General features: G+C 38.7%; 1 protein-coding gene across 3 annotated transcripts in view; it reads left to right on the forward strand.

The window, feature by feature from the left end:
• Positions 1-17,470, forward strand: part of TAFA1 (TAFA chemokine like family member 1) — a 209,465-nt gene that overhangs the window by 146,736 nt on the left and 45,259 nt on the right. The window lies entirely within an intron of this gene.

Consider the following 17,470-nt stretch of genomic DNA (forward strand, 5'->3'; position numbering starts at 1 on the left):
ATAATTTTAGCCTTGGGGCATTATTCTGCCTTTGTATTCAAAGCAGGGAGATATGCATTTAAAGGACCACTTACAGGATCATGTCTGGGCTACAGACAGCCCTTGTGGATGTCCCTCAGTACAGGGCTCTAATTAAATCCTAACCACTGGATTCAAAGCCCCAGTTCTTTCTCCTGAGCAGAACATCTGGTTCACAACATGTGAATTGAACCTGCGACATGGTTCACAACACTGTGCTCTGAAGATGAATAATGGATCTGGGACGGGTCCTGGAAGGGAAGAACAAGGAAGGTGATGTTGTCAGGATGTAAACAGTAGAGACAAGAGCACCCAAGGGAACGTGTGCTGAATTGTTCCTGAATTGTTCCTGAATTGTTCCTGAATTGTTCCAGAGACTGCAAAGCAGCACAAAAGGAGCTCAGGCCCAAGAGGATAGCATGAAAATGGAGAATGATTTGAAAGCAGAGCTAGAGTAGTCCCAGGGGTCAGCCACCTCCTGCCCTTGGAGTGGTGAAGGAAAATCGCCTATCTGGTGAAACTGCAGAGGGTGATTTATTACAAAAACATTGGTTATAGAAAAAAAAATGTCAGTGTCAATGTGAAATAGGTGAGCCCTAATCTGGTGACTACTGAAATGCTTGCTCCATCATACCAGGATAAAAATGGGAAATACTGTATTGAATACTGAACTCTTGAATATCATTATGAGTATTTAAGATGCGTCTACTGACACATTCACATTGCCCCTTTTATCATCAATTTTCAAGCACCAGTGAAATCTAAAATAGGAGCCACATGGTATGTTTGAGAGATGAGGAAATAGCTTTATATGAGCAAAAATTGACACGTAGGTGACCATGTACAATAGAGAAAAACTCCTGAAGAGGCACAAAATGGAATGCAGAATAACTGTTATATTTGCAGTCCTTTTGATGAATGAATGCAGATACCGAGGAAATTTGTAAAATTGGTGCAGGGAACCAGGTCTAAACTATTTATTAATACAGTGCATAATGCATGTGAAAGGTATGACACACCAGCAGTAGTAGGGACATATAATAATATGGACATATAATAATAAGTGTATTTTTCTGGATCATTTGAACATTATGAATTTCTCTAGGATTAAAAAAAAGCTCCCAAAGGAATAGGAGTTCCCATTTCCCAGAAAATAAGTCTGTAGACAGCCTATATTGCAGTTGTCCCATTTATGGGCTCCGTTAATGTTCCTTTGAAGCCCCTTGTGTTTCATCTGTCACAGGGAGTGCAGAAGAGATGATGGACAACTGTTCTGATCTAGTTTGGCAGTATTTGTGTTCCAGGTTTGTAGATGTTTAAGGGCCATTTAGCAGTGAAGCTGGGACATTTGGATATCTGAGGATTTCTCAGGCACGTGGGGGATTCATCCTTAGCTTGAAGCCCAAGAACAAAGAAGTTTTGGAGAAGGTGTGGCTGGCAGCAGAAATCAAAGAACTGGGGAATGTGCATGACAACTTTGACATTTCCTGCCTTGTTCTGTCCTGTAGCAGTGACTCTGGACAAGGCTCTGCAAGGCAGGCTGTCAAATGGGGAGGAAATAAATAAAAGTTTAGGGTGTGCTTGTGATGGCATTTCATAGCACGGGTTGGAGAGGGAACGTCAAAGCTGATGTGATTTGAATATAAAGAGAACACAGGAGATGGAGATTTGCCCTGGATAAGAGCAGGAAAAAATGGAAGTGCAAGACCTGCAAAGGGATATGAAAGTCCCAATATATGATTTATGTTAGGAATATGTGTCCTAAATAGCTTGGTGATACTTTACAGTGGGTTACTATTTTCAGATGACTTGAAGAATGACCTCTGGGACGTTGGGACCATCTCTGGGAATTTAAAAACAGCCATACTGGGGCAGGTCAGGAATCCAATCTTGTTTCCAGTAGCAGTTGCAGCACATGCTAAGGCAGAGCACAGGAGTGATAAACCAACAAGGAGAATTTCCCTGTAGACCTTTCCAGTTTTCAGCAGTTTGTGATGCAGGGATTGTGTTTAATAACCCCTAAAAGAATTTGCTTTTCTAACTGCTTTGTGAGCTCATGGAAAACTTTCAGCTCATGTGCCTTATGTGAGATTTTTCCATTATTTTTTTGAATCTTTAACTTAATGTTCTGTCTTAACTCCTGAATTTGACATTGGAAGACACAGTGAAACTTCGTATTTTCCTGACATCTCTCAGTGTCCTCATTATTCATTGCTCCAACCACCTCTCTTGTTCATCACTCCCAATAATATTCTTCTTCAGAAAGTCACTCTTATGTTGGTTAGAAACATTTGAATTTTGTTCCTAACTGACATTAGTTCACTACCATATTAAAATTTATTTTTTACTGTTGGGTATCAACAAGTTGCAGTCAATATTTTTTTGTCTTCTTCTGTTCACTTTATAATGCTGTTTTACTGAGTTCTGTTAACAGATATTAATTGGCTTCATTATTGGTTTTGGTTTTTTTGGGGTTTTTTTTGTTTTTTTTTTTAATTGACAGCCAAAACTATCGGGAGGGGTAGGGTGGTTAGCTTAAACCTAAATTTAATCCAAATGTTCAATTTGAATGTAAATTTCTCCAAGAAGCTTCAGTGCAGTTTTGCAGCTTTTTGGGGTTTTTTTTGGTTTTTTTTTTTTTTTTTTTTTGCTTTGTTCTGATGCCCAAGTGCTTACTCTCCCTGTCCTGAGGATCAGAAGCAAAGCCATAAATCCATGAGTAGTTGACTGGGAAGCTGTTTGTCAGAAACTGGCCAGAGCGAGCAGAGCCACCATCAGTCCATCACGCTGACAACCAACTGATGAAATTCACAGCACAATAAAAAGAATTTCTTCCTGAGCGAGGGTCAGTGAGTGAGCAACAACAGCTGAGAGCTTGTTTGTGTTGGGCATTGATCAGTGCATATTTTCAATCATCTGAAACATCATCCTGCTTGAAGCAGTCACAGTCAGGAATTTATTTAGGACACCAAACCTCCAAAATAAACATGGTTGAATCCTGGAAAAAAACTAAGAGACAGCAGCTTTGTGCCATTTCTTTTGTTTGCATAATTAATGTTCAACATTAAGTGTTCACTGGGCTGACACATCCATGGTACCAGCAAAGTAAATTCATTCAATTGCAAACAGTTTCTCTTGTATTGTTTTTGGAGCTATATGGTACATTTGTTCAGCTCCCTGGTAATACTTTAAAAGCTAATTAGTTTGAAAAGTAAACAAATATGCAAATATACATCAAGAAGTTCCAGTTCGTTGTCTCTGATGTTTTGGGTTAAAAAAACCCACTAATAGAGAACCGTGACTTCACTGAATTACTGACAGTGTTATGGTTCCTATTTCCTGTTGATATTTTCTTTATCCAGACTAGTTTTAAAATAATTGAAACCAATACTTCAATTTGTGCAAATTTTCAGCTGAAACAAGTCAACAGAACAGGGATAATGGGGAGGAGCCCACAAGAGGCCAGGTGGGATATTTATGCACAAAGATAACAGACCCCTCAGACAATTTAGCTACATCTGCCAGGGATGACAGACCTGAGATTGCTGCAGTGAAAACAGGTCTTCATCAGGGTTTGGGAACCAGAGTTGTTTCTGGATGCCACACTGCTGGTGTTCCATGAGGCTGTTCCCTGGCCATAGCCAGGGAGCAGGAGGACAAAGTTAAGGCCTTCCAGATCTAGCCAGAAACTTAGATTTTTTCTATTATAAAACTATACAATTGACACTTAGATATAGACTCAACAATGTCCAGTAACTTATCAAAGGCAGTAATTAGTGATGATGATAATAATAATAATTAATTACCTTGAAATAAGTGAGCTCCTGGTTCACATTTCTAAGGGAACAGTCAGATTATAAAATTCTTAGTCAAAATTTTTGCCAGGGGACCTCAATATTCTCCAACATGACAATTATTTAGGACCTATCTTGCTGAATCAGAAAGTTTCTCACAAGACTGTCTCCTAGTCTCAGAAAGTCCTGCCATTAGATTTTTGTTCCAGAATCATTAATTCACTATTCTGTCTCTCAGTATGACACTGTGCTTGCTCATCCATCTCTTAGGATGGTCTTTTAGACTAAAAATTGTGGTTCCAGCATGGCTGAATACTGTTTATTGATGTGGAAAAAAAAATCTGATCCTGAAAGTATTAACATATATATTCAGGTATTGAAGAGGTGATTTGTCCCACACAGAGAATGATGATTTTTAAATAAGAGAAGGGCTATGATGCATGAGACTGTGAGGTGATTGCAATATCAAAGGAGGAGAAGGGAGAAAATTAACTTTCCAATTATTTTAGATACTTTACTCATTTGATAGTATGTAAATTATTGTAATTTATTTAGATGAAATTTGTGTACGCAAAAGTATTTTTCTAGGTACATTAACTTATCAGAAAAAGAATTTCTGTGAAGTTTCCTGAAGGTTTCTTTTTGTGGTGATTGAAACAAAACCCACGTCCTAAAGCTATTATTGTAGCAACAAGGATTTTCTGGCTGCATTACTTGTTCACAGATGGTTAGCCTTTGACATGGCAATGAGATTGTTCACTTCTGCAAGATGTTAGCACAGATCAATAAGAAAACTGTCTTACAGAGGGAGCACCTGTTTGTCAACCAAGGCTGCCTTAAAGGTATTGCTGATATTACATTTTTGTTTGTTCAGTGGAAAGTCAGTAGTTTCTCTGGCTGCAGGGTTAAATTTCTTCTGTGTTGATGTGCAGTTTGATAGGAGAAGGCTCCTGCTGGAACACAAGGGAACCCACATTTGCAGTGCTGGATAACTTGGTAGGTTGGGCTTGAAAATCTGTCCCTTTTACTGCATTTAGGGCCATGGCTATTTAGGGCCATAGCAAGTGCTATTTTAGTTTTCTGCCAAGCCAAAAAGCATCTTTCAAGTTTTAACAGAAATATTTGGGGATGGCTTTATCCACAGGAAACAGGGCCTCTGCCAGTCTACCAGTGACAGTAAAATATGTGTTACAACATAAATTACTGAAGTACAAGGCTCATAATAAAAAGGATCAGAAGAATCTGAAGGCCCAAAAATAATGTAAGTGTATCTAGGAAAAAAAGAGAACTAATATATGTGGAGAAAAGAAGTATTCAGGCATTAATGCTGGAAAATTGCCAGCCACTACAAAGTGGATGAAAAAACAGGAAGGTGATGGCATTTTCTCCTAGAGCAGGAGGGTAATAGTGTCTTTCCTTGTTGAGAACACTGCTGGGAAGCATAGAGCACCATTTCAATTAGATATGGCATTCCTCTTCCATCTCAGACTGTTGGCTGGATTTTCTATTACAGAGCATCTGTCTCTGTTTCTACACCCTGGTTTTTATTCCTTGTCCATCTCCACAGGGCTGATGTGCCCAGGCAGTAATAAATACCAATGTATCTGGTAGTTTATACACTGATCATCAAATATTCTTCAAACTTTATTAACTTGTGCTGTTAGTCTATGTTTTAGTTAATAGTACTGAAGAGCTGAGTAGAGATAAATGCTGGATTGGGAAAATAGGGCAGATTTTCACTCTTGAATGGAGATAATAATACTCATCCGATTTACAGCACATCATTTCTATCTCTTTTAATAATAATGCCATTGTTATATAGTGGAATTATAAAAACATCAGTGATGTCAGTGATGCTGAGAAGAGCCATGGACATCAGTAAGGTGATGGGGACAGGCTCATGAAGAAAGGTGAAGTGAAGCAGCAAATGCACAGCTTGTCTAAGTGGTGATAATGATGATGGGGGATGTGATGACCATCTGAAACATATCTGACATCTGTAAATGTGGAACAGGGAATAGCTGTGTTCAGTTGGTCACAGCATCACAATTAGTGTTAATGAGGAAAACGGAGCAAAAGAAAACGGAACATTCTTTTTCTGTTCAGCCCAATGGTAGATCCCATTAAAAACTAGAATGGCATCTTCAAAGGATCCCCCGTTGTACCAGCAGAAGTCCAATTGCTTAAATAATGAGAAAATAAATTGAGCAAGATGCTCATGAGTGTGTGGAAGGCAACATTTTGATACTGGGCAAGAATTGGGCAAGATGACCTCTTCTGCTTCTAATTACCAGCACACCATTAAGGAGAGCTGGCAGAGCTGTCCTGTTTCTAGTTTACAGGCTTTTCTCATTTTTTTTATTTCTAATGAAAGCCCAGTTTATAGCCAACATAGTCCAATACTTTCAAGACTGGAAATGCAGCAACTGAACTGAGGGGTCAGAGCATTGCGGTTGTTTCTCTGGTGCAGCTCACCTGGAGCTGGATCTTCATGACCCCTGTGGGATGGCACTTAAACCTGAGCTCTCTGAAGCAAAACCTAGGGCTATGAGGGAAATGGGGTTTTTCCAACTAGCTCAAAAGTGGACTAAGCTGGACATGAATCAGGACAAGTCTAAGAGCCAAGGGAAGAGGGACCCTTTGGAGGCAGTGCTGGAATTAGGACAGAATCATAGAATTAACAGTCCATCAGAGGGGCTGCTTCTCCTCAGGAAGCTGCAGGACCTGCCCAGGACACGTGCGTGTGTCTTTTTTCTTTTTGCATAATTTCCCTGGAATACATCACTTAGATTATTTTGGAACAAAAGTCGAATTTGTTTTTATCTTAATATAAAATTGTTTCTTTGTGACCATAAGAGACATAGCTGAAATAATTCCTTACTTCCTTCTTTGTCTGGACTTCAGCTTTCAAGACACTTTCCCCTTTCTGATGATGGTGTGAGTGTGGTGTCATTTATTGGCTGTAGTACTATACAGTAAACTGGGAATCATTTGCTAAAAGTAGTTGAGTTATGTGAACTATAACACATGCTGACATAGGGATTTTATCTTGAATTGAAATTTGTTGACATTGGCCAGTGAAATGTCAACGTTTTTCATCAAAAAGATTTTAGTTTTTAAAGAAATCTGTTTAAAAAGCAACTTTTAATTGAAAAATCTGATTTCAAATTCTCTTAGATAGTGTTTGGATGAATCCTGATCATCACCAAGAGTAAACAGGGGAGAGAAAAATAAATGTGTTTTCTGCCTGGCCTCTTATGTTCTGCTAACTGCAGAGCTCCCTGCATATAGCTACTGTTTAACTAATATAAAAAAAACTAATAATAATTTCAAGCCAATGTTGTAATGTCACATGTTGCTTTCAAAGTAGAAAATTATTTGCTCGCTAGGCTTCCTGTATTTCCACTCGAGTATGCAGCCCTTTTTATTCACATTATAAAGGAACAGGGTGAACTGGATTGCACATGTATTCAAAGGAGCAGTACAAATCTGAACAGCAGCCAGATGATCAATTATTAGGAGGCAGTACTGCATTGTGTTGTTCATCAGGAGCTTCCAGAGAGAAGAGAAAGAAATTGTCAGAGAGAGAAATATTCAATGCAGTTGGAAAAAAAAGGTAAAAAATGAAAGAGAGAGAGTGGGAAACCAGAATAAATCAGGGTTACAATTGTATGCAGAGAGCTGGAGTGGAAAGACAGAGCAAATCATGGTGGCAGGAAATAAAATATTGCTCATCAACAGAAATAGGGAGGAGAGAGACATCAAAACACTGAGACTCATGCAAAAAAAAAAAAAAAAAAAAAAAAAAAGCAGCTCAGGAAAGTGACTATGGAAAAATGTAGGGGAAGAGAGGTTTGGGAAGTGATTAGAGTAACATGGAAAAAGAGAAAATCAGTTAGACTTGCTTTGTTTGAGATGAACCTCACCAGAACAAAACTAAAAGAAGAAAATAAGAGGTGTCAAAAGCTATCATGAAATAAAATATTGCCATTGTCCTCTCCCTTAAAATTTCAGTGAGGAGGAGGCAACTGCCCTCCCACTGAGGATTCCCACAGATGTGACTGCACTGATGAGTTAAATTTTGAGAAAAATTCGGTCTGAGTCCCACTTCATCCTCTGCTTCCTCAGCCATAGTCTGGTCCTGACCAGAAGTAAAACAGCTCAATCATGCTTAAGTCTGGAGGGAATAGATCATTGTGAGGAGGAATTTTAAAACTTACTAATTCATAACCACAGCAGAGTATCCTGAAAGTTAAAATAGATTGAGAGAGAATTCCTTGACTTATAAATTCATAACTGAAGTATAGTAGTCTGAAAGTTAAAATATTGCTGCTCACACACCCAGTCCGTAACATTTACTGAAGTGCTTGACTGTGCTTGAAGCTAAATAAGGTTCAGAAATGAGTGTGCTTTAAATTCCTTAGGCTGGAGACTACCAGGTTCTTCTGCTATGGATAATGAATGCAGTGAAAAATGCTTTCCATGCAAAAACAACTGATTGCTTCCGAGCCTTTGGTCCCATCCTCTGTCCTGCACCAGTGTGCAGCCAGTTCCTGGCAAAGGAATGGTTTTCTGCTCAAATGCAGGACCAGCTGCTGGCGGTCACGGTATGAATAATTCCAGAAATATATGGGGTGGGATAATGGGCACACTTGTCCACTGAAAAATGCCTGGGACGTGATTGCTTGGCATTGCTCAGCTGCTGCAGAGGACAGGATTTACTGCTGCTGCTCATCACACACAGCACTTCACAGTGACTTTTGCTTGCATGTGCTGTAACTTGCAGTCTTTGTTTTCCTTCTCATGGGTTTTGTAGGACATGGTCAAGCCCATAGATGAAAATGTTGTTGCCACCATGGCTAGTCAACTCATCCGTAAGAGATCCCATTAAAATCACTCTGATCCCACCCTGACATCTCAGTTTTATACATTGGCCAAATTTGTTTACACCATTCCTTGCTGTTACTTTATTTATTGCCATTCACTGGAAGATTAATGCAGCCTCTGCACTGGTTATAATTCTCTCTATCAGTCTGTCTGTAGTATCTGGGCAATCCCAGCTCTTCATCACTGTGCATTCTTTATGGATCACATTACTTTCACCACTCCTTATCTAACTACTTCATAAAAGCATCTCACACATTTATAAAGCATGACAAGAGCATTACCATAAACTATGCCACTGTGCTCAGTAAACACATCATAGGCTCTCCATAGGCTAATCACCTTAGTGGATAAAATTATCTGGGGATGAATTTATCTGCAACCATCATATCAAAAGATGAACTGTATAGAGCAATATTGTTTTGCTTTTGCACAAGGATTTAAGATCCCTGAATCATTTTGTGATGACTCAAAGCCTAGGTTTGAAAGTTGGTTTTTGCAGAGCTGCTTTGTAATCAGTGGATAATTTTATAAATTTTTTTTTTTTAATCCTGAAAGTGTGATATTTTCATGTACCAAATGAAAATGAAAAGGGAGCGTCATAAGAAATTTTTAATCTCTTTTAAGGTTGAAAGGAAAATGAATACGGTTTCTCATTTTGGAGAAGTTTGGAGAATGTATTCATCTAATACAATACATGTATTAGGCAGTTTTAGAGATCTGGTGTTTGGGCAAAAGTGAGACTCTGGCAGGACCAAGCTGTGCTTCCATAGCTAACATAGAATAATTTCTAAATCCTTTCTTAGTAACCACTTCTCATGCACATTTCTATATTCATTTCTCATCAGCAGCTGTGACTGAATTACTTATTTCTTATCAACTTAATTATTCCATCCAAAAAGAGAGTAGTCCTGTCTTTCTTTCATTGCTTATTTTTCCTGAAACTCAACACTGATTCTTTGGATGTCTTTTGGTGGCAGCATTTAAAAAACATTTTGAGGTTCCAAGAACAATATTCTGTGGTTCACTCAAATTTTATTGTGAGGGTATTTTCAGGCCTAATTCCACTTTGGATTTTCTCTGTTGCCTGGCAGGGAACTAGAGATGTCAATATTGGAAATGTTAATTTCTTTTCAGCAGCAGAAATGTATATTTCTCCACAGCTTTGATACCTAGAAAATTTGTTCTGGGCAAGAATTGTGCAGCTGCAAAGCAATGATCAGAACAGCACAGCAGGTCTTTTTAATCTCTAGTTTATACTGCTGCCTGCAGTTTAAGTTATAGGAGGAGCACTGCTTCAATGCAGGCACATTACATCTATTTTGTCCAAACTCAGGTTTTTTATCCTCTCTGACATATCAAATATTAAATTTTCCAAACCACCCAAGTGACTAAGAGCATGATTTTTTTTAAAGGTACTTACAAGATTTTATGCTCAGCCTTTCTGGCATACATCATTTAGACCAAGACATCCTATTTACAAGTGATATAGACTTCTAGGAGTGTCATATCTCACTGAAAGTCAGTGAAATTTAAAGTAATAATGCTTATTACTTTTTGATATGGAACTTCAGTTATTTCTCAAAAGTAACATTCTTCTCTTTCTGAATTAAGTCCTGCCTCTTCACACAGATCCCTTAATGGCATTCCAGAGCTGTAAATCCCACCAAGACTTCTAATTTCTAACCTCCATTTCTCAAAGTTGCTCTAAGTTGGCCTCCCTTTGAAGTAAAAAAAAAAATCTCATTAAAAGACTGAAGATCCCCACTAAGAGAACATTGGATTCTTGCCTGCCTCGTGAGTTACATGTCTGGGTTTTGTAGTTCATCAATACAGGAGTGCTGATAGTCCTTATTCCATTCCCTTGGCACACTCCCTGTGACAGAGAGGCAATCAGTCCTGTGGGAAGTGGGTACAGCCCTGGCAGGGACAGCTCCATACACAAGAGGTGGGATTTTCTGTCATTTTGGGGGTATACTTTACACAGGCATGCAAAATGCTAATTAAAACTACTCATAACCCTGCTTAAATAAGAACTGGGAGCAGAGTCCTCATCAGCATTCCTCTCCAGCCACCCTTGCCCTGGTGCCCCCTCACCTTCCTCAGCCTTGCTGGGTGTTCCTCTGCCTTTGGAGCTGCAGTGTGCCAGAGGCAGGAGCTGCTAGAAGGCTGCCTTGTTGTTCTGGAGACCATTTTCACTTTGATTGGTCTGTAAGATTTTTTTTTAATTATTATTATTATTTTAATATGTATAAGAATAAGGTCCCGCACAAATTTCTCAGGAGATCAATTTGCAAGGCTGTTTAGTAGAAAAGCCTGTTCTCTGGTGTGTATATTGGTTTGATATGGAAATCCATAAGCCAGCCCGAGATCCAAGCACAGCTTACATGTTGGTGTGCTCTGGGTTTTTCTTGTGAGTTCAAGAGCAGAATCCATACCATTTCTCCTTTACAGAAAATACGTATTTTTAATTTCTGTGAATAAACCAGTTTGTGATGATCAGAGTCTATTCTATTCTGGGTGTAACTATAAGAATCTGTAAATCTCTCAGATAAAAGCCTCCTGTGGCTGATGGCAGAGTGCATTAATAGAAAATTGTAAAAGACTACAAATCCTTGTGCTAATTAGAGCTTTTCATATCCCTGCTTCCCCTATTATACTGAATGGGAAATAAAATAAAAATGGAAAAAAAAAGTTAATATTAAATTGAAATATTAACATTCTGCTGAACAAAATATTTTAAAGATTTTATTTTCCTCTTAGAAAAGAAGTTCTTTTGGTTTTCATTTGTGCAGAAAAGTTTGATTGTATTAAAATGGCCTTTTCTGTCAAGATTACTCTCAGAAACTTAAGAGTTTCTAAGATAAATAACCAGAGATGCCTGTGAGAATGCACATTGCCCCTCTTAGCCCAGGAATTCTCACTCCAGAATCTATCAGAACTTTGGCTGAGTGTGAAATGAATTTTCACAGGTAAATGACCTGCTTGGTCCAGCAGCTCTTCAAATTCTGACCATGAGCCAGCACAAAGCAAGACAATCTCATTATTTGTCTTGCTCCAAATGGGGGTGCTGTGCCATGACACAGGAACTGGGGTCTCAACCTACAGGAATGTTGCACCATCCCATGGGCTCTGTCCTGTGGGCTCGCAGAGCTGGGACTTCCAGCACTGCTCTTCTCAGTGACCTGGGCATCAGAAAAACCTCAGTGGGCTTTTGAATCTTAACACAAGGTGCATTTCCAAGGGAAAACAAATTTCACTAGCCATGGTCCTCTTGTTCTGTTTTTTTTTTTTTTTTTTTTTTTTTTTTTTTTTTTTGTAGAGAAGAAGCAGTTTCTTCAAGGGGGTACCCTGTGTCTCCAGAACCCTTTCACAGCAGCAGCATTTGAGAAAATAATATCCCAGCCCAAAACTTAATGACCCACAGTGGGAGTCACTTATGTTGCTGCTGTTGCATAGAATTTCCCAAAATGAAAATAATAATATAGATCTTGCATAATGAACAACTAAATACTGAATATTAAACAAAATATAAATAGAAATTTAGGAAACAGAACAGTGCAGTTTATTCTGATCCACTGGGCTAAAAAAAAAATCCACTGTATATCAGGAGACTTGCAGAGCATGTGTGGAGCATTATAAATTCTCATGGTTATGGTAATTCCATATCTACAGAATAGCTCATCAGTTTATTTGTATCTGTTATCATAATGGAAAATAATTAAATCAGGAGTAATGCTGATGGGTTATACTTAGGTCAAGTTTTTGATGGTGCCTTTGTGTTACATCAGGTTTATGAGCCAAGTTCAGCTGTTTTTTGACTTCGTTGATGGCAGTTAACCTTGACCTTGTGAAAATGAGTGAAAACCCTAAGCCTTCTCTGATTGCCCTGAAAATGCATCCTGTAAGCTTGATCCTTTCCCTTCTGAAGCAGATACACAATGTCAGAGGATGATACATAAAAGAAAAATTGGAGTGTAATTGCACTGTGGCTATGGGGAGGTTTTTATTTGTTCACTTGTGAAGTAGTTCGTGGTGTAGCATGGGACTTTGTTTTTCCATCTGTTACATATTCCTGTCAGAAGCAAAAATGTTGCTTTGTAAGTCCCATAGTAGTGGCTTATTATTTCTTAAAGTAAAGTATAGTATTTTCCCCTGTGCACAGTGTAGTCTGCAGTTCTGGCACATTAGCTGGCATAAACATTTTGATTAAAGCTTATGAATGTATTAATTACACCTGGGAAGTTTCCAAAGCTTATTCAAACTAAAAACTCTTTAAACTGCAGCCCCCAAACCTGAATTCTTTATAGTAAATGTAAAAATAATAAAAAAAAAAATGGCTGCCACAGGGTTATTTTTCCTTTCTTTTCTTTGTTGTATAAAGACATGGGGTGGAGAGGGTGCAAATTTTTATATCCATTCATTTCTGGGAGCAATTTTTCAGCAAGTCTACAAGTGCCTGAAGAATTTTTGCTGTCACATTGTTAAACATTTGCTTGGAGTCTATAGAACTTAAATTCTCTTCTAAATGTTCTCTATTCTCCTAGATCTAGCAGCAGCATCTGCATACACTTAAGCATTTTCAGAATAACATACGGGTCTATGACCTTAGCAGGATGATAGCAATGGCACTTAGACTGGCTACTTGAAGCTGTTCCAAATAAATAGAGCTACCACAAACCAGCTATAGTCCTAATGAACTGTCTGGAAATGTTGATAAAATTGGTCCATATGATTTCTTTTGCCTGCATTCCCATAGTGAATCACCAGTGGTGTAACAGAGGCAGAATTTGGCCAGCAAAGCCCATGATGCTGTTTGGGCACCGCTATTTTATTTGCAAGTAGCAGGAACAGGTTCTCACAACAACCTTCATCTGGATTAGGCTGTGAGGTGCATTTGCAATGAGCTAGAAGCAAATGTAACAGAGGATCTGAATTCTAAAATCATTGGGCGTGTGACCCCGAGAAGAAAGGCACATCTTATCTGTCAGCCGGCTGTGCCAGCGCCAAACAGCCCAAGAAGTCTCACCAAAGCTCTGCTCTGCTCGTGCATTCATGCACACATGCATTCATTATGACTGACCTGCCCTAGGAAGGTCCATTAAGTGGAACTCATTTCAAGCACAGATGGTCCTGAATAGCTTAATGTCTGTCTGGTGGCCAGAATAAGTGAATTCTTGATGGCCTTAGACTTCTGATCACATACATGCAGCCGAGGAGGAAATGAAAACATGTTTATCATTTTGATAAACAACCTCTCTCATTGCTGCAGGACACTCCATGTAACTCAGCAGAGTCAAATGCTATTAAATTGTCATCACTGTCAAAGAGAGGACGTATAAGTTTTGCTACCTGAGTCATAGTTAATGATTCTACAATGTATAACACAAATCAGTAGTGCTGTTTGCCTTTTTTTATGTTTGTTTACTGATAAGTTCAGGCTTGGCTGGAATGCAGAGGCAAGTTAAAATTTTGAAGTGCAAAATATGCTTTTATTATTACCTCCTAGCTAGAGGTATAAAAAACAGAGATGACTAGAAGATGGCTTTTTGGCTTCTGCCAGGCATGCACTCAGACCTTATAGGTGATTAGACATTTTAAATCACAGCCTCCCACAGCAGACTCATACTGATGATAAAATATTTCACTCTGTGGTGTGTAAACTCAAGGTGGCTTTATAACAGAGAAAAATGAGCATTATTTCAGGATTTAGCATCCTCCAATTAGAACAAAACCTTTTGTAGGGGTAACAAACAGTTCTCTCTGTTTTACATCAAGAATGATCTATTATCTCTACAATTTTCTATTTTAAGTCTGTGCAGAACAAGGATTTCTGGAAGGCTGGGGAATTTGAGCGGAGTTGCAATGACACAGAGATTTGCCATCTTCAACATTCCAGGATCCTCCCTGGCAGGCAGTTCTGTCCCTCTGGCTTTGGTCACATTTCCCTCACGCAAAGCTGTGGTCTCCTGTGAACTGAGTGCTCAGAAAGGACCAGCTGTTCTCACTATCAAGTCCTGCTAATGTTTGGTGGGAAGAAGGTATAAGTCATGACAGGACATTTTCATTCATTTCTGAAGCTTCTTGAAGGAAGATCAATTCTCTTCCTGATCTGCAAGTTCCAATTCCATTTTTAATCTTCTGATTTTCTTGGCGCAGAGAGAAATTATATATATTAAAAAATTAAAAAAAAAAAGCAGGTGGATAAAACAGCCACTTCATTAAATGCAACTGTCAACATAACATTCAGAAGACACTTACTCTGAGGATTTTTAGACCCCTTTCCTCTCCTTTTAAATCCTATGGCAAATCCCATATTGACTTGAATGAGTTGGATGAGGCTATTGCTGTGGAATCAAAGCCAGAATCTGCTGTCGCTCAATAGACCATAAACTTCAAAAAAAAAGAGACATTTGTGGGGTTTATGAAAAAGATTCAAACTTTTTCTGCACTCACAGCCTATCAGGTCAATAATTCACTTTTTTTTTCAGAACTCCCAGCCATGTAATATCTTGCCAGATCTTCCCATAATCCAGATGAACCATTAAAAAAAAAATGGCTCAGGAAATCCATCAGATATTGAATTAGAGTATTTCTTGGTGCTCTCCAGGCCCCTCGCCCAAAAGAAAAAAGTTGTAAATAAAAAATAAAAATCACAGAATGCAAAGGTATTTCACATATCCATCTGAACACAGTGAGTGGTTTTCAGTGGAAACTGAAGATGGATTTGTGTTCCTCTCCCCACTCAATTAATCTCCTCATTTATGCAGCTGAAGTAGATTTAAATAGAACCTCCCACTCTCAATATATTCGTGGTATATATGTTTCTGTGAATGATGTAGTAAGGAGTATGCTTTTTCAGTGAGTTTTTTTCCTATTCTCACTGTGTCTGTTTATATCTGTCTCTATTCCCATTTTGTATATGGCTTTTTAAAAGTCTCACATGTACATGCACTGTTGGTAAAATCCATACAAGCAAAACAGATTGCATGCAATGTTACCCAGTAGGCATCCATAGGCTAAACATGCTTTAATGCAAATATCTGATCCCACTTAAGAGATTTTTCAGGAAAATAGGCTGTATAACCTCCAGAATTTTCTCCATGTGAGGTGGATTTTTTCTTCTCTGTCAGCACTGGAAGGGGGTCTTTCTATTATTATAATTATTAATATTTGCATACTTTTATAGACTGTGTAGATAAAACTTCCAATTAATGTATTTAACTTTCTAGCAGTTTAAAAAAAAAGGTTTTTCATTGCTTTTATAGTGTCATTATGTTTCGACCCTCCTAAACAACTACACATTTTGAGCTAAATTCATTACTGCTCCAGCATCTTGAGCTTCCACATAACAATTAAGGGTGTTATAAAACTCTTCCACCACACCCCAATATTTTGAATAGATAACCAAATAAACAAGACTAGGTCATGTGGTTCTTAGTACTCCTACAACAAATTTATAGAGAAAATTAAGCATTTAGGTTATTCACAAATATTTACCACACAGTCTATGTAGTCTAAAATTAGAAATGCTTATTACTGTATACGTTAACTTTATCGTTGAAGTTGCAATCAATAAAATCACAAATCTCTCTTCTCCTAGGGCACCACCATAAGATGGATTAAACCAATGAGAATCTTTTCATTGCTTTCAATATGATTTGGATAGGGAAACAGGGAGTTTGTGTGAAGCATTACTTCATAGAAAATGCAAGCATTTGGGGCTGAGTTGATTATCACAATTCCTCTTACTCCTCAGATACACTCCACAGCCCGTTTGTCAGAGGATGGCTCTCTGAATTGTTGGGATGTCTCTTTTTTGACACCTATTGGCTTTCAAAAAGCTTGTGTCAGCAGCCCAAACACATCTAATAATAAAGAGGTGCAGCAGCATGTCTCTCCAGATGACTTCAATATTCACTACAGAGTTAATCTCATGCTTGCAAGCCATATGACCAACATCAGGCAAGGCAGAATTCTCCCTGCCTACCTGCCCAGTGCTTCACTAAAAATGCCACATTTCTAGAAACTTCAAGTCCTGGTAGGGAAATGCCACTGGACTGCCAGACCTCTACCAAAACCCCTTGCTGACAGCCAGATGTGGATCAGCATCTCCACACCTCTTATTCTCCTACCTGGCCACACAGCACACAGTGTCAAAAGCTCTCAATATTCTTTCAAAAATAGTGAAATCCAAAGATATGAGTAATGTGGTTTATGCTGTAGTAAAAGCACTGTGCACTTAGCAGTTCTTAATGGCATGAAGAAATAAAGCTCTTCTAGAAAATCTTGCACATCCTGCCATTAGTGGGCAGCACATGAGGTTTTGTACTAAGTTGAAACAAACCCTGCCAAATTTGTGCTGCAATTTCAGAAAGTAGCCAGATACCTGTGGGGAACAGCCTGACACCATTAAACACTCAGTGATTGTGAGCTAAATGCAATCTGACCTGAGGAATGGAGAAATTACCTGGGCAGGGCATTAGCCCACCGTGGTGTTTGTCTCCTTGCACTGCAGAGCAGAGGTGAAGGGGAATGGCACACCTGACACCTCATTTCTGTGCTCAGCATATGGCACAAACACCAAGCATTCATAAGCCCAAAGCCACCGTGGATGTGTCGATCACTCCCCTGTGCTCTCCTTCTAATAAAACTATTGCAGCTGCTCAGAAAGAACAATTAAGGAGGAGACAAATTAAACCTGGTGATGTCACACAATGGAAATGTTTCCTGCCTTAAATCTGCCAATCTAGTGAGTGGCGGAGCAAAAGGAA

Source organism: Anomalospiza imberbis, chromosome 11, assembly GCF_031753505.1.
Source record: "Anomalospiza imberbis isolate Cuckoo-Finch-1a 21T00152 chromosome 11, ASM3175350v1, whole genome shotgun sequence".
Lineage (NCBI taxonomy): Eukaryota > Metazoa > Chordata > Aves > Passeriformes > Viduidae > Anomalospiza > Anomalospiza imberbis.